General features: G+C 49.7%; 1 pseudogene; it reads left to right on the forward strand.

Annotated features, from left to right (window-relative positions):
- Nucleotides 1-2,057: 2,057 nt before the first annotated feature.
- LOC123073087 (uncharacterized) lies at nt 2,058-2,196 on the forward strand (annotated as a pseudogene).
- Nucleotides 2,197-23,023: the final 20,827 nt, after the last annotated feature.

Below are 23,023 nucleotides of genomic sequence, written 5' to 3' on the forward strand. Positions count from 1 at the left end.
GTCCGGGGAGAAAAGTCTCACCCTGGACCGCGTCGTTGTTGGTGATCGAAGGAGCCATCGGGCCTATGAGCGACGACACAGAGGAACTCTCAATGAAAGCACCAATGTCGGTGTCAAAACCGGTGGATCTCGGGTAGGGGGTCCCGAACTGTGCGTCTAGGCGGATGGTAACAGGAGACAAGGGACACGATGTTTTTACCCAGGTTCGGGCCCTCTCGATGGAGGTAAAACCCTACTCCTGCTTGATTGATATTGATGATATGGGTAGTACAAGAGTAGATCTACCACGAGATCAAGGAGGCTAAACCCTAGAAGCTAGCCTATGGTATGATTGTTCTTCGTCCTATGGACTAAAACCCTCCGGTTTATATAGACACTGGAGAGGGCTAGGGTTACACAGAGTCGGTTACAATGGTAGGAGATCTACATATCCGTATTGCCAAGCTTGCCTTCCACGCCAAGGAAAGTCCCATCCGGACACGGGACGAAGTCTTCAATCTTGTATCTTCATAGTCTTGGAGTCCGGCCAATGATGATAGTTCGGCTATCCGGACACCCCCTAGTCCAGGACTCCCTCACCTTGTAAGAGAGCCCCCCTTCTTCTTCTTCTTCTTCCTTGACCTTCTCCCTAGATGGGATAAGGGTTTCCCCTCTGGTCCTTGGCTCCCATGGCTTGGGAGGGGCGAGAGACCCTCCGAGATTGGATCTATCTCTCTGTTTCTGCGTTCTCTGGTTCTACCCCTTCACCGTTTCCTTTATATCTGGAGATCCGTAACTCCGATTGGGGTGAATCTTTCGCCGAGATCTTTCTCATAAAATTAGCTTTCTTGCGCCAAAAGAAGAGCGTCAACCGCCTTATGGGTGGCCCACGAGATCCCAGGCCGCGCCCAGGGGGGAGGGCGCGCCCCTGTCTCGTGGCCACCCCGGACATCGTTTCGCGTTGATTTTACTTCCCAAAATCATAAATATTGCAAAAAAATATCCGTCCGTTTTTATCCCGTTTGGACTCCGTTTGATATTGGGTTTCTGCGAAACAAAAAACTTGCAACAGACAGGAACTGGCACTGGGCACTAGATCAATATGTTAGTTCCAAAAATAATATAAAAAGTTGCCAAAAGTATATAAAAGTTGAATAATATTGGCATGGAACAATCAAAAATTATAGATACGACGGAGACGTATCACGAAGGTAGTGGCAGTTTTCCGCGTCATCGAGCTCTGACTGGATGGAGTCGAGGATGGTCTACTGCTGCACCGCCTCCTCTGCTTGGGCCACCTCAAACTTGTTAGAATAGATAGAGATAGATGTCTTCATGTAAACTTGGCCTGTACGACATCCTAGAATGATCTAGTGGAGACACATAGATATAATTCTCTTTGTAAATTTAAACTATTTTCCTTATCTCCCAAGATCATCTAGGATCTGATCTATGTACATCACTGGCAACACTCTGCCAAATATAAATAGATGACCGCAGCCTCCTAGGTAGATACGTTTAACCAATTTCACATGGTATTAGAGTCATCTTCCTCTAAATCACATCTAGCTTCAACCCATCCCAGCCATGGCGAGCTCATCCTCTGCACTGTCCCTCTCCCTCCTTGCGGCCCTCGCACAATCCGCCAACCAGAAACTTTCCAGGGGAAACCATCTCCTCTAGAAGGTGTAGATCCTCTCTGGAATCCGCGGGGCACAGTTGCAGAACTACATCGACCTCTCTGTTGTTGTGCTGCCCGCAACCATCACCACCACCGACAAGGAAGGGAAGTAGACGACATGATCAATCCAGAGTTCACGGCATGGACGGCCATGGACCAACAGGTCCTCAATGTGCTCCTCGGCACGCTGATAGGTGATGTCCTTGCGGCGGTTATCAATCAGCCAATCGCAGCACAGGCATGGGAGGCGATCGAAGATATCTTTTCGACGCACACGCGGGCTCGCAAGGTCAACACCTGCATCGCCCTGGCTACTATGCACAAGGGCTCCATGACCATCTCTGAATACATCACCAAGCTCTGAGTGCATGGAGATGAGATGGCAGCAGTAGGCAAGGTGCTGGATGATGAAGACATGGTCTCTTACATTCTCTTCGGCCTTGACATCGACTTCAACCCTGTGGTGTCCACCATTGCAGGACGTTCGGATCCCGTCTTGGTGAGTGAGGTATACTCACAACTCCTTGCCTTCGAACAACGCATGAACCTGCTTCAAGGAAGTGGTCACTCCCAGTCGTCTGCCAGCTACTTCTCGCGGTCGTGGTGGATGCAATGATCATGGGCGAGGACGTGGTGGCCGCTGAAGGAAATATGCCCTAGAGACAATAATAAAGTTTTTATTTTATATTTCCTTATTCATGATAAAGGTTTATTATTCATGCTAGAATTGTATTGATTGGAAACTTAAATACATGTGTGAATACATAAACAAATACCATGTCTGATGAGGGCATCCCCGTACCTCATATTGTTCCCATGAAGGAGGATCTGAAGCCCAACTTCAGGACTCCTCCAAGTTAGAGGTGTGCCAAGGGGGGTGACCGAACCATGTACTTAGTCGGTTGCAGTTTTATCTATTTTTTTCCAGGTCATGTTATGGGCCAGTTAGGATTTTTATTTTGTGTGTTTCGGTGTGGGTCTGTTCAAGCGACTACTTTTTTTAGATGCCTATATAAGGAGGCCAGTGGCTAGGTTTAGAGGGGGGGGATCTTTTAGATTGAGTTTCTAATATTGTGTTCACGTGGTGAATCATCCCTCCGGGGACGGCACTACTGTTTACCAAATAAAGTGATGAATGCGTGAAGTTTCTTGTGTGATCAAGGATTATCGTGCCAAGGTAAGAGGCGTGTTGTTCATCTCCATGTTGCTTGTTGGATTCGTTTCCTCACCTTCAGGTTGCTTGGATGCTCTCGTGATTAGAAAGTTATCTATCTAGTTGTCTTGCAGTGAAAGATCGGGCAAAAGCCATAGGATCACCATGTTGATCCCTGTTATGTGGTATTCGATTACTGGGTTTATCACCGCGATCATCTACTGCTGAGATTGATCTGCTCGTCTTGCACAAGATTTGTGGATCTACTGGTTTGTTAAAGGCCGGAAGTTTGGTCTGTTGTTGTCAGGGAAGCTTAGGTCTTGTTATTCGATCATTTGCCTCTTGTCATCAGTTTGATCACCGATTTGTTGGACGAAGAGGTTGTGACGACTGAATTGTTGGTGGCGAGGCAAGCTGCAGCAGATCGGGATCTGTTTTTCCTCGTCCGGGCAGCGCGTTGTTCTACAGATCAATAGAAGGAGATCGGATTGATCCGTTTTGATGGACCAGAGAAAAAGAGAAGAAAATATAAGGAGTTTGTTTCGGATCAGTCGACCCGCTTTTGGTGGAAATTTGCCTGGCAGAAAAAAAGAGGAGTCCTATTCTTGTGCGTGTTGCGTGACTTCCGTCTGAGTTTGGTGCAGCTTTTTGCATGGAAAAAATAGGAACGAGATCACAAGAAGTCGGCAACGAGAGAAGCAGTCGTTTGGGTTCCTGATGGCTCCTCTCTCCCCTTCCCTATCCTCTCCCCCTCCCCTTTCCCCGTCCCTCCCGTGCCGATCCCCTCCGACCCCGCCTTGTTTCTCCCCGGCGACCGCCCTCCCTGGGCCGTCGCCGCTCTCCGCTTTTTCCTCCCTCCTTGTTGGTGCGGCGTTTGGGGCTTGTGCTTCGGGGTCGGCCTCGCTGGGCTCTCGCTTTTGGGCTTTTGCTGTGGATGAGGACTCCTCCTCATATTTGGAGGTTGCTCCAGTGCGGAGCTCGCCGGTGCCGTCGCCCGCCGTCAAGGGGTCGATGCGCGTCCGGCGGTTCGCCCCTAGTGTCCGGGGCCGCCCTATGGTGCTGCCTGAGGGCTCAGGTTGGTGCCGGGCTAGTCGTCGCCATCGCAGATCTGGTAAAGCTCTCTTCTCCTCTCTTGTTGGTGGTTCTCCTGTTGTGTGGATGGGGAGAGGCTGGCTGGCACCGGCCTACTTTCCTCGCCAGGGTCGGTGTCGCCGGTCTCCGCGGCTCCTTCCCCCCCTCCGGCCATGGCAGCGGCGCCGTTGCTGTGTGGTTCGCCGGTCTGCGGGGGAGGGGGCGGATTCGCTAACCCTAGGTCGGGCTCTTGCCTTGGCTGTGCGTGGGCCTCGGGCCTAGGGGTGCGAGTGGTTGTTGGGACGACTTGTGGGTCACAACCCATTATTCCCCCTCTATCATAGTTGGATGCTTCCCCCCATCTTCCCTTGGTGGGCTCTAGACAGATGGTTGTGGCCTCTGATAACCCTTCCACTTCTGTGGCCCAGTTGGTTGACCCGGCCCAGGCGGGCTCGGCTCAGTCGGGCTATATATGGGTAAGGAGGGGCTCCATTCCCCCATTTCTAGGGTTTTCGGCTTCCGCCGCGGATATCCGCTCCCACCGCTTCCCCATCCGTCGCTTCCATAGATCTGTCCCTCCCCTTCCCCTCCTCCTCTCCTTTGCGGAGGCTCTCACCATGGACAAATCCAGGGGTTCTTCGAGTGAGGACTTGTCGGGAAGCAAGCGCCCTCGCGAGGAATCGCCTGGATCGGGGGCGGATCTGGCCTATGAGGCCGCCCTTCGCTCCAAGCTGGAGGCTGATCGGGTGTCGCACGAGCAGGTGGCCCGCGAGCGTGAGGCGTGGGCGGCGGGGCCGGTGTGGCTTCTGCGCGACGAGCAGGCCCGGGCGGCGGCTGGATCTGACACTGCAGGCTCGGTGGTGGCGGATCCGTGGGAGGTCGCGGCTGCGGGCGGGGCGGCAGGCTCGTCCTCTTCGGGTCAGCGCCCGGTGTTGGCGTCCTGGATATGGGGGTATCCAGCCGTGCGTGCCTGCGGCCCACCACGTGGCTCCATCGACGGCCTGGTATGGCCCAACTTCAACATCAACAACTCAAGACCCTCGCAAGGGGCCAGGCCTCACAAGGAAGACGGCGCCAAGGCCTCCGAGGTGATCGGCCTCCTTAGGCTGGCTCCCGAGGGGCGGAGAGTTCTATGCAAGGTTTGCCTTATGAGGCTCAACTTACATGAGCCATGACGATCAAGGCCAGGCGGGAGCCAGGCGGGTGCAGAGCGTAGGTTTCCTGTTCGGTGCAACGAAGGCAGGCCGCATGCACAGAGTCCCGAGGAATCAGCCAAAGGTTTCCATTCTGGTGCAACAAGACCAAGACCGCCAGGACGAAGGTCATCGGCAAGCCCACTGCAGCGTGACGACCAGAGGCTTTTCATAGGTGAAGACTACTTTTGTCAGAATAAGCTATACTACTTGTCCCCTTCCAAATCCAGCCATTGTGGGATCCCTTCTCGCCAACATTTGGGAAGAGGACCAAGGCCACTATAAATAGGACTAGCCACCACCATAGAAGGGAAAAGAGAAGCCGAACTAGCTCACACCTCACCAGCTCCCTTGAGCTCAAGAACACCTCACCTCCTGAGGCCAGTTCATCCATTGTACTAGTTCATCCTCAGCCCTCCGAGGCAATCCACCAAAAACGCTGGAGTAGGGTATTACACCGCAAGGTGGCCCCAACCAGGATAAACTGTTGTGTCTCTTTGTCTCTTTGAGCTTGTCGCGCTAGGCTTAGGAGGATCACGAGTAGGCAGGCTATGTTGGTTGAGATCTCCACACGCACCCCGGAGTTCGAACCTCTCAAGGGTTTACGGAACCCGCAATCCAACATTTGGCACACTAGGTAGGGCTGCGTCAGAATCCTCTACCCCGACCGCCAGATCGCGCCACTGGCCCCGATGGCGGGCGCTCCTCCGTCGACCCAGCCGACTCACGCTCCCGAAGAAGCGCTAGGGCTGCGCTGCTTCACCCTCTCCCTGCGGCAGGTGCAGTGGCCGCCCAAGTTCCGACCGGAGATGCACAACCATCGAGCAAGGCACAGCACCCTCAGGACGATGCGTCTGGGGCCTCGACCAACCTGGTGGTCGGCGTTCCTCCCGAAGTCACGATCGACCCTACGGCCACCGAGGCTCCCGAGAGTGGATCTCGCGAAGCCATGGAAGACCCGCACCCTCACGAAGAACAATACTCCGCTGAAGCCTACCCCCTTGTCAAGCACCCTATCTACTTCGTCAGCACAGTACTAAGGGAGGCCCGGGCATGCTACCTCATGCCTTAGAAACTCCTGCTCGCGCTCCTGGTCGCCTCCCAAAAACTGCGCCACTACTTCCAAGGCCACCCCATCAAGGTTGTTTCGGCGTACCCACTGGAGAGGGTGCTCCAGAGCTCGAATGCCGCCGGACGAGTTGTCAAATGGAACATCGAGCTTCAGGAGTTCAATCTTGAGTTCAGCACCACCAGGGTCATTAAGGGTGCGGCCCTCGCGGACTTCGTGGCCGAGTAGACTAACACTCCTGACCGCGGAGTAAGCGAGAACCGCTCCCTCTTGCCAGGAGACAAGGAACCGGACAGATGGATCATGTACTTTGATGGAGCATTCACGCGACAAGGCGCAGGAGCAGGGGCCTTCCTCATCTCACCCACCAAGGACAAGCTCTACTACGCGGTGCAGCTCTGCTTCTAGTAGGACGAGAAGGTCTCCAACAACATTGCGGAGTTCGAAGGCTTGCTCGCTGGGCTCAGAGCCACGACAGCGCTGGGGGTGAAGCGCCTCACCATCAAGGGCGAATCTCAGCTCCTCATCAACTTCTCCAACAAGGAGTATACGCCCAAGGACAAGCATATGGAGGCATACCTAGAAGAGGTGCACAAGATGGATAAACGATTCAGGGGCTTGGAGTTGCAGCACATGCCAAGTGGAACAAACAAGGAGGCGGACGACATCGCCAAGAGAGCCTCCCGCAGGCTCCCTCAGGAGCCGGGAGTGTTTGAGGAGCGGCTCGTCAAGCCGTCTGCGGCTCCCCCCACCGCGACTCCAGCACCGCCTCAGGACGGTTTGCCACAGGCACCTAAGACGGGCACCACAACCCGTGGCCACCCCTCAGGGGCCTACCTGCTGCTTGCGCTCGAGCCTCAGGAGGGGTGCTGGACCGGAGAGTTCAAGGCATGCCTGCTTCAAGGGACCCTACCGGAGAAGGAGGAAGAAGCCGAGCGCGTGGCACGTCAAGCCACCGCGTACTGCATCCAGGACGGTGAGTTATATCGAAAGAGGCCCAATGACGTTTTGTTGCGGTGCATTGGTACGTCTCCGTCATATCTACTTTTCCAAACACTTTTGCCCTTGTTTTGGACTCTAACTTGCATGATTTGAATGGAACTAACCCGGACTGACGTTGTTTTCAGCGGAACTGCCATGGTATTATTTCTGTGCAGAAACAAAGGGTGATGCAGCAAACTAGCGTAAGTATTTCCCTCAGTTTTTGAGAACTAATGTATCAATCCAGTAGGAGGCTCCTCAGAAGTCCCACGCACCTACACAAACAAACAAGAACCTCGCAACCAACGCAATAAAGGGGTTGTCAATCCCTTCACAGCCACTTGCGAAAGTGAGGTCTGATAGAGATAAAATGATAAGATAAATATTTTTGGTATTTTTATGATATAGATTGGAAAGTAAAAGATGCAAATAAAAGTAGATGGTAAACTTATATGATAAAAGATAGACCCGGGGGCCATAGGTTTCACTAGTGGCTTCTCTCAAGATAGCATAAATATTACGGTGGGTGAACAAATTACTGTCGAGCAACTGATAGAAAAGCGCATAGTTATGAGATTATCTAGGCATGATCATGTATATAGGCATCATGTCCGTGAAAAGTAGATCGAAATGATTCTGCATCTACTACTATTACTCCACACATCGAGCGACTCCTGCCTGCATCTAGAGTATTAAGTTCATAAGAACAGAGTAGCGCATTAAGAAAGATGACATGATGTAGAGGTGTCGGTGTCAAAACCGGCGGATCTCGGGTAGGGGGTCCCGAACTGTGCGTCTAGGCGGATGGTAACAGGAGACAAGGGACACGATGTTTTTACCCAGGTTCGGGCCCTCTCGATGGAGGTAAAACCCTACTCCCACTTGATTGATATTGATGATATGGGTGGTACAAGAGTAGATCTACCACGAGATCAAAGAGGCTAAACCCTAGAAGCTAGCCTATGGTATTATTGTTGTTCGTCCTACGGACTAAAACCCTCCGGTTTATATAGGCACCGAAGAGGGTTAGGGTTACATAGAGTCGGTTACAATGGTAGTAGATCTACATATCCGTATCGCCAAGCTTGCATTCCACGCCAGGGAAAGTCACATCCGAACACGGGACGAAGTCTTCAATCTTGTATCTTCATAGTCCAGGAGTCCGGCCAAAGGCTATAGTCCGGCCATCCGGACACCCCCTAATCCAGGACTCCCTCAGTAGCCCCTGAACTAGGCTTCAATGACGACGAGTCCGGCGCGCATATTGTCTTCGGCATTGAAAGGCGGGTTCCTCCTCCGAATACTTCATAGAAGATTTTGAACACAAGGATAGTGTCCGGCTCTGCAAAATATGTTCCACATACCACCGTAGAGAGAATAATATTTACACAAATTCAATCTGCTGACATATTTCGTGGCGTGACATCACACCACGGCCAAGCCTTTATTCGAATCGTTTTTACTATCCCACCTCAGCACGTTTAGCGAGGCGGTTTCCTTGGCACGTCTTGTCAAAGCAGAGATCGTGTCCCCTTATTCCGGGATTCTCATTAATACGGGCATGGGTAACCCAGTCGTGCCCGTTGGCACGTATCCTCTATCGAAGGCGAGCCCTGAACGGTCACGGGGAAGGCTCTTGGTATTCAACCTCTTTATAAAGAGACCAAGGCTCCCCTCCTTTCTTTCAATCTCAATCGAATCCACCCCTCGCCTCGAGTTCCAACACCTAAAGCTCCAGATTCAGGCGCTTCGGACCTTCGATGATGTCCGGCTCTGACCTGCAAGGCCGGTGGATGCCTTCCTCCATTACGGAAGAAGACGTGCTAAAGCTAAGAGATGCCAGGTATCTAACCGGCGAAATTTCGCATAGGTTGCCCGCCCAAGGGCAGGTTATTCCCACTCCCAAGCCTGGCGAAAGCGTAGTGTTCGCGTCTCACTTCCTTCGGGGGCTAGGCTTCCCGACGGACCCCTTCATGAGGGGGCTCATGTTTTATTATGGGTTGGAATTCCACAACTTGGATCCGGAGTCCATCCTCCACATCTCATCGTTCATTGTCGTATGCGAAGCCTTCCTCCGCATTACCCCTCACTTTGGATTGTCTCTCAAGACCTTCAAAGTGGAGCCGAAGATGATCAGGGGGCAGCAGGCAGAGTGCGGAGGGGCTGTTATAAGCAGGAATGCTGATGCTCCGTGGCCCGAGGGCTCTTTCCAAGAGGAGCTCAGCCTATGGCAACAAGAATGGTTTTATATCACAGCTCCCAGGGGCACCAAATGGGTGGCGCCGCCTGCCTTTCGCTCGGGTCCTCCACCGCGGCTGGCGTCATGGTTCAATAAAGGACTTGACTGGGGGCCGTCCAAGGACGTGCCCTTGTTGCAGGGATGCATTCGAGACCTCCTAGAAAGAGAGGTCACTCTGGTCTTAGTAGCGTAGGTCATGCTGATTCGTCGCATCCTGCCCTGCAAACGTCGCCCCCTCCACCTGTGGGAATTTAACCCGGAGGGACCACGAGCTCTCCAACTTTTTATGGGTGCAACGCCCGTGGAGATGTATAAGCTTTTCTTTGGATCACAAGCGAGGTGTCCGGACTTGACCGAGGACGCATGTATGAGCTGCAATCGCCCGAATACTCAAGTAAGTAGCCCTATGCCCGGACACGCCATCCCATATTTGTCATGAATTTGCCCTCAAAAGAGCTGTCCCTTGAACAGGAGTGGATAGCGAAAGCAAAGTTAATCAGGTGTCCGCCCCCCCTCCCTGAGACCACGCCGAATCCCATGTTAACCAGGATGCTGGAGGTTGCGCCTTTGGAAGAAGGTGAAGGGGGGAACAAGGAAGCTACCACCTCCGCGAAGGAGGCTGTCAGGAAAGGAGGGATCGAGAATCCCTCCATCCAAGGGAAGAAGAGGACCGCCTCTGAAGACCTGGAGACCATGGTCTCAAAGCGGGGGAAGAAATCTTCGCCAGAGGATCCTGCGACGAGAGATGCCTCGGCCGCATTGTGCCCCCAAGGGGATCAGCCCTCCACCGAGCCGTAAGTAAAAAGGGAGTTAAAATGAAGGACATCCCTGCCTTATTTATGATGAAGATAACCGAAAATTTACCTTGTAGTTCGGATCTTAGCCCTTCTCAGGAGAGCTCATCTTCGGGGGATCTTCGTCCGGAGATGATAGAGAGCGAAACGCCTCCTCCTGCCATACCGTCTTGCAAGGCGGGCGACCCTGAGGTGTCGTCACAGAGGGTTTCTCCGAGTCCGGCGGGGCCGGAAGGCAGTCGTATGTCCCCCCAAAGCCCTCCGTGTCCGGCCTTCAAAAAAGACCATGGGACCAGTCCGGCACCACCTGGTGTACGGTTGGAGGAGCTGAAGGATCTGCTCGGGCGAGCGTCTATCTCAGAAGATCACCGTGCGTTAATGGGTACAGTGATTGAAAGGATTTCATCCGCTGAGAGCGGATTGCACAAAGCCGTCAAAAGTTTACTGACCGGTTTTGAGGTACGCAAAAGGATGTACCTTCTGACAGTTCCGCATATAAAATGTGCCCTGTGTAGATAGTAGCCCCTGAGGCTCGGTGTGTTGTCAAAAAATGACAGCATGCCGAGGATCATAATCCCAGGTATAATATGTTGCCCGTCCTATGTAGGTGGCGAAGGGTCCGGTGGCTATCCGGACAGATGAATTTGCCGGACTAAAGAGGCAACTTGACGTGGCGGATGCCGACATCGCGCTTGTCAATAAGCGACTTGACGAGTCACAAGGTATGTAATTTCTCCGCGGACACCTGGTAAGGGAGCTTGATGCCCATGCCTTACAACATGTATGCTTGATGCAGATGGTGCCGCTGCCATGGAGAACCTTCGGGCAGAGCTCGCCCGAGCTAAGGAGCAGACCAGAAAGAGTGATGTGGCTGCCTTGAAGGCGGCCGAAGAGCTAAAAGCCGAACAGGCTGCTCACTGCCGAAGCAAGAATGAAATGGCCGAGATGGTCGTGAAGTTGAAGAATGCTGCCGACCACTGCAAGCTTCTTGAAAAAGAAGATAGAGCGGTACAAGAGGACCTGAAGAAGGCCACTACCGAGGCCAAGGATGCTCGCTTTGCAATGAGAGCTATGAAGGAGGAGCTGCGTCAGGCCAGAGATATCACGGCTGGAAAGCCCTTTCTGCTGCAGAGGAAATTCATGGATCCTAAATATGCTCAGTTGGACCGGCTGTGGAATGCGGAGGATACTTATCTGGACTTGGCGGCAAGTGTCGCGGACGCGGCCGAACACTTCCGAGATCAAAAGGATGACGAAATGGAAAAGGTTTTTTGGTCACAGTTCCATAATACAGAGCGCCCACTTCCATTAACCGATCGCTTGGCGAATGGGTGGAGCTAAAAGGTTATCCGGACTTGCCATGAAGGATGTCGTGAGTCTTATGTGGCCGAAGAGGCCCGAGCCGAAGAGTTATTTTGGCTTGGTGCAATAGTTCCTTTGTGCGGTGCCGCATATCAATGCAATGAGGAGGTCTGCATGCATAGAGGGTGCGCAGATGGCTCTTGCCCGTGTCAAGACATACTAGGCGGAGATGAAGGCCACCGATGTTGCATCCCAAGATTTGGACGAAAGCCGAGTACCTGCCGAGCACTATTTTCAGGAAGTTCTGCAGGGCGCTCGTTTAATAGAGACGCGGTGCTCGAAGGATATTATGTTCGAATAAAATGTATTATTGTGAAACAATGTTTCAATGAAATATAAAAGCTTTTTATACTTGTGCCTTCAAGAATCAAAATACCTCCTGTGCGGCCGTTAATGTATATGTGTATATAACCTGAAAGATGGCAGTCTTCGGCTTCAGCCCCCACGCGTATAATGCGGGGGTGTTTGCAAAAGGTGCATTTTCACACTTGATCCAACGTCTTGGTCCTATAAAGGAGGTGGTAGCGCGGCAAACTAGGCAACCGGACTATAATGCTTTATCACTTTCACTTAGCCATAGGAGTTTGATAGTGGGGCTACTATATAGCCCCTAGGGGCACCGCGCTCACCCGAATTCGGGGCGCGTAAGTGCCTGACCGGGAAACGGCCCTTCGTCAAGGCGGAGGAATCCTAAAGATTCCGGCAGGTCATCGAGTGGTTGACCAGTCTCACGCTATATCATGACAGTCAGTTTTCGGCTTTCTCTACTGAGGTGCTCGCCTGGCCAAACCGGGGCAGAATCGCAGTAGTTCTCCTGGTGCCGCCTTAGCCGATAGAGCGGAACGTAAGGCAGCAAAACACAGGAGCCGGGCAAACCCAACAGTTGACCAAAGACATGATTCGGAGCTGATGCATACAAGGCCTAACTCGAGACGCCGAACACTCCCTAAGGTATTCGGTCTTTACGAAAATGGGCCGAACAACGCCCTTGGTAATAAGCCCCTGGTGTCCAGGTACGTGCAAAATTCTGACGTGGCCCATGCCAAAACGCCAGCCTCCTCCTCGGTTATAGCAAGAAACCTGGGGATGTGTATCAACAAGAGGCAGTAAAAAAGGTTTACGCAGGGTCTTAATCTGAAAAGAATCCTTGTCACGGGTCCCTACTGCACGTCTGCGCCTGTGTCTCCGTTGTGCCGTATTCTGGACGGGTGTAGCACGGTGTTCATCTGTAAAAGAGAGGAGCTTAGTTGAAAAAGATCGTGCGAGAATGTACGTTATATTAAATAAACAATGTACGATTCAAAAAATGAATAAAATTGAGCTTTATTGTCTCTTGTTGTGCATGCGCGGAGCCCCTTGTATAGGGGTATGCGGCTAGTAAGCCCTTGTGTGTTTACGCCGGACTCGTCTAGCCGTGTCTGGGGTCTTAACAACCTGTTTAGGTGCTTTGATTGGTGAAGCCGGTTTAGTGTGTGGCTGTCAAGGCAGTCACAAAAATCTTCCACGCTCGAGGAACGCTCGGTGTTTCCCTTTAAGGAGATGATGCCTCGCGGACCGGGCATTTTGAGTGTAAGGGATGCATAATGCGGTATTGCATTAAAGCGGGCGAAAGCTTCGCGTCCTAGTAGTGCTTGGTAGCTACTTGTGAATGGGGCGAGGTGGAAGGTTAGCTTTTCGCGGCGGAAGTTGTCGGGCGAGCCGAACACAACTTCTAGCAGTAGAGAGCCCGTACAATGGGCATATGGGCCTGGCATTGCCCCTTGAAAGGAAGTGTTTCTATGGTGAATTTTGGTTGGGTCTATCCCCATTTTGCGGATTGTGTCCTGATATAGTAGGTTTAGATCACTGCCGCCGTCCATTAGGACTTGTGTAAATTGGAGTCCGTCGATTATCGGATCTAATATCAAGGCAGTCCATCCTGCATTCCGGATACTTCTAGAGTAATCCTGATTGTCGAAGGTGATTAGTTTTAATAACCAGTGGCGGGACTCCTCTGGGATAGGCCGCATGGCGTGTATCTCTATGGACGCCATTCTATTTTTCCCTTTTGTCACGTAAAGTGAGTTTACTGTTTTGACTTCTTGTGGGAAATTCTTTTGTTTTCCGGTGCTCTGCTTGTGGGGTTCGTCATCGTCCTCGCTTGGTGTGTCAAGCCCCTTGTGTTCGGCGTTGAGTTTGCCAGACTGCTTGAAGACCCAACAATCTCTGTGGGTATGGTTTGCAGGCTTCCCGGGAGTACTGTGGATTTGGCATATCTTGTCCAAGATTTTGTTTAAGTTAGATAGCTCATCCTTGTTATCCTTAAGGGGCAGTTTTTTATGATTCTACCGTGAGCTTTTGAATCCGGTGTTGACTGCCGTGCTCTTCGGGCTATTTCCCTTTGTCCAACGCTGGTCCTTGCTGCGTCGCAGTTTCCCGTTTCCATCCCTTACTTCGGATGTACTTGGGTCGCTGGTACTGCATCTTGCCAGCCAGCTATCCTCTCCCACGCAAAAGCGGGTCATGAGGCTTGTTAATGCGGCCATTGTTCTTGGCTTTTCTTGGCCGAGGTGTCTGGCGAGCCATTCATCTCGGACGTTGTGTTTGAAAGCTGCTAAGGCTTCGGCGTCCGGATAGTCGACTATTTGATTCTTTTCAGTGAGGAATCTGTTCCAGAATTTTCGAGCTGACTCTCCGGCTTGTTGAGTTATGTGACTTAAATCGTCTACATCTGGAGGTCGGACATAGGTCCCTTGAAAATTTGCCCGAAAAGAATCCTCAAGCTGTTCCCAACTTCCAATGGTGTTTTCGGGGAGGCTTTTGAGCCAATGCCGGGCTGGCCCTTTGAGCTTGAGGGGTAAGTATTTTATGGCGTGGAGGGTCATCTCCTCTAGCCATGTGTATGTGGAGGATGTAATCCTCAATCCAGACTCCAGGGTCTGTTGTACCGTCATATGCCTCTATGTTTACGGGTTTAAATCCCACTGGAAATTCATAATCCAGAACCTCATTGGTGAAACATAGGGGGTGTGCGGCACCCCTATATTTAGGTGTACCATAATATTCGGACACTTGATGTGTTGCATTGCTCACTAGAGCTTGCTTTCTTGGCCCGTAGATAGATCTAACTGGGCCATCTTTTTGATGCGAATCCATGTGCGGATCGCGTGCCGGCTTGTGTGCGGCACCGTTTGCCGCTGTATGTTTGCCATGGGGTCGTCTATCCGACCGGGTGGTCTCCTTGTTCTTTGATTGCAGGGGCTCTACGACTTCCTTGTCAAATTCGGGCAGTAATTTTCGCTTCGGGTAGCTCTTTGTTCGGCGACTATCGCCGTATTTGTCTGCGGTGTTGAGTACTTTGCTCCATCTGAGTCTGAGCGCATCTTCCGCTGTTTTGAGCTTCTGCTTCTGCTTTTTCAGGCTACGCGCAGTGGCGACGAGCCTTTTGTGGAGGTTCTTCTGCTCTAGCAATTTGTCCGGCGTGAGATCGTCCGGACTGTTATCTTCGCCGGGGATGGATTGTTTATTCAGATTGTCCTATTCGGATGGTTGTTTGATAGCATGTTCGTCGTCCACCGATTCGCCCTGCTCTATGGCTGGGTCTAAATGGCTGCTGTCTTTGTCGAGGCGGGACTTTGAGCGGTGCTTACGTCGCCGTTTTGACTGCTTTTCGAGGGAATCATCCCTCGTGGCGTCCCGTTGTTCCTCATCGTTGCTTCCTTTAGGTGTGTCGACCATGTACACATCGTGAGATGAGGTGGCTGTCCAGTGCCCTATAGGTACTGGTTCATGTTTGTCTCCTACATCGTCGTCCATACCGTCGATGTCTTCGGAGTCGAAGTTGAGCACGTCGTTTAAACTTTTGACAGTGGCTACAAAGTGGGTGGTGGGTGGGAGTCGAATTTCTTTGTCGTCCGCATCCGAACCTTGCTGACCATAGTCCGGCCAGGGCTCTCCTGATAGAGAGAGAGATTTTAGTGAAGTCAGGATGTCGCCGAAGGGCGAGTGGTGAAAGATGTCCGTGGTGGTGAACTCCATGATCGGCACCCAATCGGATTCGATTGGCAGGGGCACAGAAGGTTCGGAGTCCTGAGAGGAGTCCGGCACCTTGGAGTTACGAGCCTTGCAAAGGACAGGGATGGTGTTCGGCTCAATCGCCGTAGAGATTGCAGCCCCCAAGGCGGTGTCCAGCCATCCATCCTCGATCGGCGTAGTCGGCTCCGAGCTAAGGGTCGGAGCGGACACTGGTGCGGCCTCCAGGGCACTGTTCGGCGGCAGAGCTAGATCATGCCCATCATGACAGTGCGGCGCGCTTGGCTGTGGCTCGAACCAGTCGAAGATCAAGTCTCCGCGGACGTTAGCCGTGCAGTTCAAACTTCCAAATCTGACCTGATGGCCAGGGGCGTAGCTTTCAATCTGCTTCAGATGGCCAAGCGAATTGACCCGCAGTGCAAAGCCGCCGAATACGAAGATCTGTCCAGGGAGAAAAGTCTCACCCTGGACCGCATCGTTGCTGATGATCGGAGGAGCCATCGGGCCTAAAGATGACGACACAGAGGAACTCTCAACGAAAGCACCAATGTCGGTGTCAAAACCGGCGGATCAACGGGTAGGGGGTCCCGAACTGTGCGTCTAGGCGGATGGTAACAGGAGACAAGGGACACGATGTTTTTACCCAGGTTTGGGCCCTCTTGATGGAGGTAAAACCCTACTCCTGCTTGATTGATATTGATGATATGGGTGGTACAAGAGTAGATCTACCACGAGATCAAAGAGGTTAAACCCTAGAAGCTAGCCTATGGTATGATTGTTGTTCGTCCTATGGACTAAAACCGTCCGGTTTATATAGGCACCGAAGAGGGTTAGGGTTACACAGAGTCAGTTACAATGGTAGGAGATCTACATATCCGTATCGCCAAGCTTGCCTTCCACGCCAAGGAAAGTCCCATCCGAACACGGGACGAAGTCTTCAATCTTATATCTTCATAGTCCAGGAGTCCGGCCAAATGCTATAGTCCGGCCATCCGGACACCCCCTAATCCAGGACTCCCTCAAGAGGGATAAACTCATGCAATATGATATAAACCCCATATTTTTATCCTCGATTGCAAAAATACAATACGTGCCTTGCTGCCCCTGTTGTCACTGGGAAAGGACACCACAAGATTGAACCCAAAGCTAAGCACTTCTCCCATTGCAAGAAAGATCAATCTAGTAGGCCAAACCAAACTGATAATTTGAAGAGACTTGCAAAGATAACTTAATCACACACAAAAGAATTCAGAGGAGATTCAAATATTTCTCATAGATAAACTTGATCATAAACCCACAATTCATCGGATCTCAACAAACACTCCACAAAAAGAGTTACATCGAATAGATCTCCAAGAAGATCGAGGAGAACTTTGTATTGAGATTCAAAGAGAGAGAGAAGAAGCCATCTAGCTAATAACTATGGACCCGAAGGTCTGTGGTAAACTACTCACAACTCATCGGAGAGGCCTTGGAGATGATGTAGAGGCCCTCCATGGTCGATCCCCCTCCGGCGGAGCGCCAGTGAAGGCTCCAAGATGGGATCTCGCGGATACAGAAGGTTGCGGCAGTGGAATTAGGTTTTCGTGGTGCTCCTGGATGTTTTCGGGGTACGTGGCTATATATAGGAGGAAGAAGTAGGTCGGTGGACGCTCGAGGGGCCCACGAGGGTGGGGGGCGCGCCCAGCCCTAGGGGCGCGCTGGGCACCCTCGTAGCCGCCTCCTCTGTTGCTTGACGTCCACTCCAAGTTCCCTGGATCATGTTTGTTCCACAAAGATCACTCTTGAAGGTTTCATTCCATTTGGACTCCGTTTGATATTCCTTTTCTTCGAAACACTGAAATAGGCAAAAAACAGCAATTTGGGTTGGGCCTCCGGTTTGTAGGTTAGTCACAAAAATGATATAAAAGTGTAAAGTAAATCCCATAAACATCCAAAACGGGTAATATAATAGCATGGAACAATCAAAAATTATAGATACATTGGAGACGTATCACAACCATCCTCCATCAACAATTTCATGATGTTCACTGCCATGCGTGAGTAATTCCATCATAGGCTTGCTGGACGGTGATGGGTTGGATGAGATTTACCATGTAATCAAGTTAGTTTTGTTAGGGTTTGATCCCTAGTATCCACTATGTTCTGAGATTGATGTTGCTATGACTTTGCTATGCTTAATGCTTGTCACTAGGGCCCGAGTGCCATGATTTCAGATCTGAACCTATTATGTTTTCATGAATATATGTGAGTTCTTGATCCTATCTTGCAAGTCTATAGTCACCTATTATGTGTTATGATCCGTTAACCCCGAAGTGACAATAATCGGGATACTTACCGGTGATGACCGTAGTTTGAGGAGTTCATGTATTCACTATGTGTTAATGCTTTGGTCCGGTACTCTATTAAAAGGAGGTCTTAATATCCCTTAGTTTCCATTAGGACCCCGCTGCCACGGGAGGGTACAATAAAAGATGTCATGCAAGTTCTTTTCCATAAGCACATATGACTATATTCGGAATACATGCCTACATTACATTGATGAATTGGAGCTAGTTCTATGTCACCCTATGTTATAACTATTACATGAGGAATCGCATCTCACATAATTATCCATCACAGATCCAATGACTATGAGCTTTTCACATATTGCTCTTTGCTTATTTACCTTACCGCTGCTGCTGTTACAATTACTACAAAACTACTACTGTTACTTTTGCTACTATTACCGTTACTTCCATACTACTTTGCTACTAAATACTTTGCTGCAGATACTAAGTTATCCAGGTGTGGTTGAATTTACAACTCAACTTCTAATACTTGAGAATATTCTTTGGCTTCCCTTGTGTCGAATCAATAAATTTGGGTTGAATACTCTACTCTCGAAAACTGTTGCGATCCCCTATACTTGTGGGTCATCAAGACTATTTTCTGGCACCGTTGCTAGGGAGCATAGCTCTATTCTTTGAGTCACTTGGGATTTATATCTGCTGATCACTATGAGGAACTTGAAAGACGAAAGAACTAAGATTTATCCCTCAACTACGAGGGGAGGTAAGGAACTGCCATCTAGCTCTATACTAGATTCTCCTTCTGTTATGAGTAAGCTTGCGACACCTAAGCCTGCTTCTGCTATTAATTCTTATATGTCGCATGTTATTGATGATGCCACTTCTACTATGCATGATACTTATGATGAAACTACTTCTATGCTTGATACTACTGTGCCATTAGGTGAATATCTTGATGGACACCTTGCTAGGGCTAGAGAGAATGAAATTCTTGAAACTAATATTATTGATGATAGTGATGATGAAGGTTCTCCCCCTAAATATGAATTGCTTGTTGTTCCTGAGGGTTATGTTATGGATGAAGAAACTGCTAGAGATTTTCTTGCTTGCAATGATAGATCTGATCTTAAGAAGTTATTAGCTAAACTGAAATAGAAATCTCTAAATGCTAGAATGAAATGTGACCCTGCTTTTGCTACTTCACCTATCTTTGTTACTGATAAGGATTATGATTTCACTGTCGACCTTGAGATAATTACCTTGGTTTAATCTGATCCTTTCTATGGCTATGAATCTGAAACTGTTGTGGCACATCTTACTAAGTTAAATGATATAGCCACCCTGTTCACTAACGATGAGAAATGTCGTTACTATTATATCCTTAAGATATTTCCATTCTCATTAAAGGGTGATGCTAAAACTTGATTTAATTCTCTTGATCCTGGTTGTGCGCGTAGTCCCCAGGATATGATTTATTACTTCTCTGCGAAATATTTCCCTGCTCATAAGAAACAAGCTGCTTTAAGGGAAATATATAATTTTGTGCAAATTGAAGAAGAGAGTCTCCCACAAGCTTGGGGGAGGCTTCTCCGGTTACTTAATGCTTTGCCTGATCATCCTCTTAAGAAAACTGAAATATTTTATATCTTTTATAATGGACTAACTGATGCTTCCAAGGACCACTTGGATAGTTGTGCTGGTTGTCTTTTCAGGGAAAGAACAGTCGATCAAGCTGAATTGCTATTGAATAATATGTTGACTAATGAAAGTAATTGGACACTTCCTGAGACAATTCCTGGGCCGACTCCTAAACCAACTCCGAAGAAAAGGGGTGTTCTATTTCTCAGTCCTGAAGATATGCAAGAGGCAAAGAAATCTATGAAAGAGAAAGGTATTGAAGCTAAAGATGTTAAGAATTTACCTCCTGTTGAAGAAATACATGGCCTTAATATACCACCTATTGAAGAAATACATGGCCTTAATATACCACCTATCGAAGAAACACATGGTCTTGATAACCCGACACATGTAGTAAAGGTAAATTCTCTCTATAGATATAATAAAGTTGAAATCGCGTCTACTAAGTTTACTAGCCAATGCTTGGATGAATTTGATGACTTTATGGCTAGACAAGAAAATTTCAATGCTTATCTTGGTAGACAATTAAAAAGTAATTCTTATATGATTGGACACTTGAGTGATTATATGGCTAGAGTTAAAAGCAAACTTAAACTCATTAGTAAACATGCTTCTATGGTTACCACTCATGTAGAACAAGTACTTAAGGCTCAGAATGATTTGCTCAATGAATATAATAATAAACATGATTTTGCTGTTAGAGTAGCAACTAGAACGTGTAAAATGACTCAGGAACCTTTGTCTCCTGAGGGTCACCCTAAGAGAATTGAGCAGGATTTTCAGAGAAATAATGTTGATGCACCTAGTCCTTCTAACAATCAACAACAACAAAGCCTTTAGTCCCAAACAAGTTGGGGTAGGCTAGAGGTGAAACCCATAAGATCTCGCAACCAACTCATGGCTCTGGCACATGGATAGCAAGCTTCCACGCACCCATGTCCATAGCTAGCTCTTTGTCGATACTCCAATCCTCCAGGTCTCTCTTAACGGACTCCTCCCATGTCAAAATCGGTCGACCCCGCCCTCTCTTGACATTCTCCGCACGCTTTAGCCGTCCGCTATGCACTGGAGCTTCTAGAGGCCTGCTTTGAATATGCCCAAACCATCTCAAACGATGTTGGACAAGCTTCTCCTCAATTGGTGCTACCCCAACTCTATCTCGTATATCATCATTCCGGACTCGATCCTTCCTCGTGTGGCCACACATCCATCTCAACATACGCATCTCCGCCACACCTAACTGTTGAACATGTCGCCTTTTAGTTGGCCAACACTCCGCACCATACAACATTGCGGGTCGAACCGCCGTCCTGTAGAACTTGCCTTTTAGCTTTTGTGGCACTCTCTTGTCACAGAGAATGCCAGAAGCTTGGCGCCACTTCATCCATCCGGCTTTGATTCGATGGTTCACATCTTCATCAATACCCCCATCCTCCTGCAACATTGACCCCAAATACCGAAAGGTGTCCTTCCGAGGTACCACCTGGCCATCAAGGCTAACCTCCTCCTCCTCACAGCTAGTAGTACTGAAACCGCACATCATGTACTCGGTTTTAGTTCTACTAAGCCTAAACCCTTTCGATTCCAAGGTTTGTCTCCATAACTCTAACTTCCTATTTACCCCCGTCCGACTATCGTCAACTAGCACCACATCATCCGCAAAGAGCATACACCATGGGATATCTCCTTGTATACCCCTTGTGACCTCATCCATCACCAATGCAAAAAGATAAGGGCTCAAAGCTGACCCCTGATGCAGTCCTATCTTAATCGGGAAGTCATCGGTGTCGACATCACTTGTTCGAACACTTGTCACAACATTATTGTACATGTCCTTGATGAGGGTAATGTACTTTGCTGGGACTTTGTGTTTCTCCAAGGCCCACCACATGACATTCCGCGGTATCTTATCATAGGCCTTCTCCAAGTCAATGAACACCATATGCAAGTCCTTCTTATGCTCCCTATATCTCTCCATAAGTTGTCGTACCAAGAAAATGGCTTCCATGGTCGACCTCCCAGGCATGAAACCAAACTGATTTTTGGTCACGCTTGTCATTCTTCTTAAGCGGTGCTCAATGACTCTCTCCCATAGCTTCATTGTATGGCTCATCAGCTTAATTCCACGGTAATTAGTACAACTCTGAACATCCCCCTTGTTCTTGAAGATTGGTACTAATATACTCCGTCTCCATTCTTCTGGCATCTTGTTTGCCCGAAAAATGAGGTTGAAAAGCTTGGTTAGCCATACTATCGCTATGTCCCCGAGACCTTTCCACACCTCAATGGGGATACAATCAGGGCCCATCGCCTTGCCTCCTTTCATCCTTTTTAAAGCCTCCTTCACCTCAGACTCCTGGATGCGCCGCACAAAACGCATGCTGGTCTCATCAAAGGAGTCATTCAGTTCAATGGTAGAACTCTCATTCTCCCCATTGAACAGCTTGTCGAAGTACTCCCGCCATCTATGCTTAATCTCTTCGTCCTTCACCAAGAGTTGGCCTGCTCCGTCCTTGATGCATTTGACTTGGCCAATATCCCTCGTCTTCCTCTCCCGGATCTTAGCCATCTTATAGATGTCCCTTTCACCTTCCTTCGTGCCTAACCGTTGGTAGAGGTCCTCATATGCCCGACCCCTTGCTTCACCAACAGCTCGCTTTGCGGCCTTCTTCGCCATCTTGTACTTCTCTATGTTGTCTGCACTCCTATCCAGGTATAGGCGTCTGAAGCAATCTTTCTTCTCTTTAAGCGCCTTCTGGACATCATCATTCCACCACCAGGTATCCTTATCTTCGCTTCTCCTTCCCCTGGACACTCCAAACTCCTCCGAGGCCACCTTACGAATGCAAGTCGCCATCTTCATCCACACATTGTCCGCATCCCCTCCTTCCTCCCAAGGGCCCTCCTTAAATACCCTCTCCTTGAACACCTGAGCTACCTCCCCCTTGAGCTTCCACCACTTCGTTCTAGCGACCTTGGCACGCTTATCCCGCTGGACACGAATCCGAAAGCGGAAGTCAGCAACCACCAGCTTATGCTGGGGTACAACACTCTCCCCAGGTATCACCTTACAGTCTAGGCACGCACGCCTATCTTCTCTTCTCGAGAGGATGAAATCAATCTGGCTAGAGTGTTGGCCACTACTAAAAGTCACCAGATGTGATTCTCTCTTTCTAAAGAGGGTGTTAGCTACAATCATGTTGTAGGCTAGAGCAAAGCTTAAGACATCTTCTCCTTCTTGATTCCTGATGCCATAGCCAAAGCCCCCATGCGCCCCTTCAAATCATGTGTTAGATGTACCCACGTGGCCATTGAGGTCTCCTCCTATGAAGAGCTTCTCACCAATCGGTACACTCCTAACCATGTCTTCCAAGCCCTCCCAGAACTCCCTCTTGGTGTTCTCATTGTGGCCTACTTGCGGGGCATATGCGCTGATAACATTGAGAACCAAGTCCTCAGCTACCAGCTTGACCAGGATAATCCGGTCCCCACGTCTCCTGACGTCTACCACTCCATACTTGAGGCTCTTGTTGATCAAGATGCCTATGCCATTTCTGTTTG

This window comes from Triticum aestivum, chromosome 3B, assembly GCF_018294505.1.
Source record: "Triticum aestivum cultivar Chinese Spring chromosome 3B, IWGSC CS RefSeq v2.1, whole genome shotgun sequence".
Classification (NCBI taxonomy): Eukaryota; Viridiplantae; Streptophyta; class Magnoliopsida; order Poales; family Poaceae; genus Triticum; species Triticum aestivum.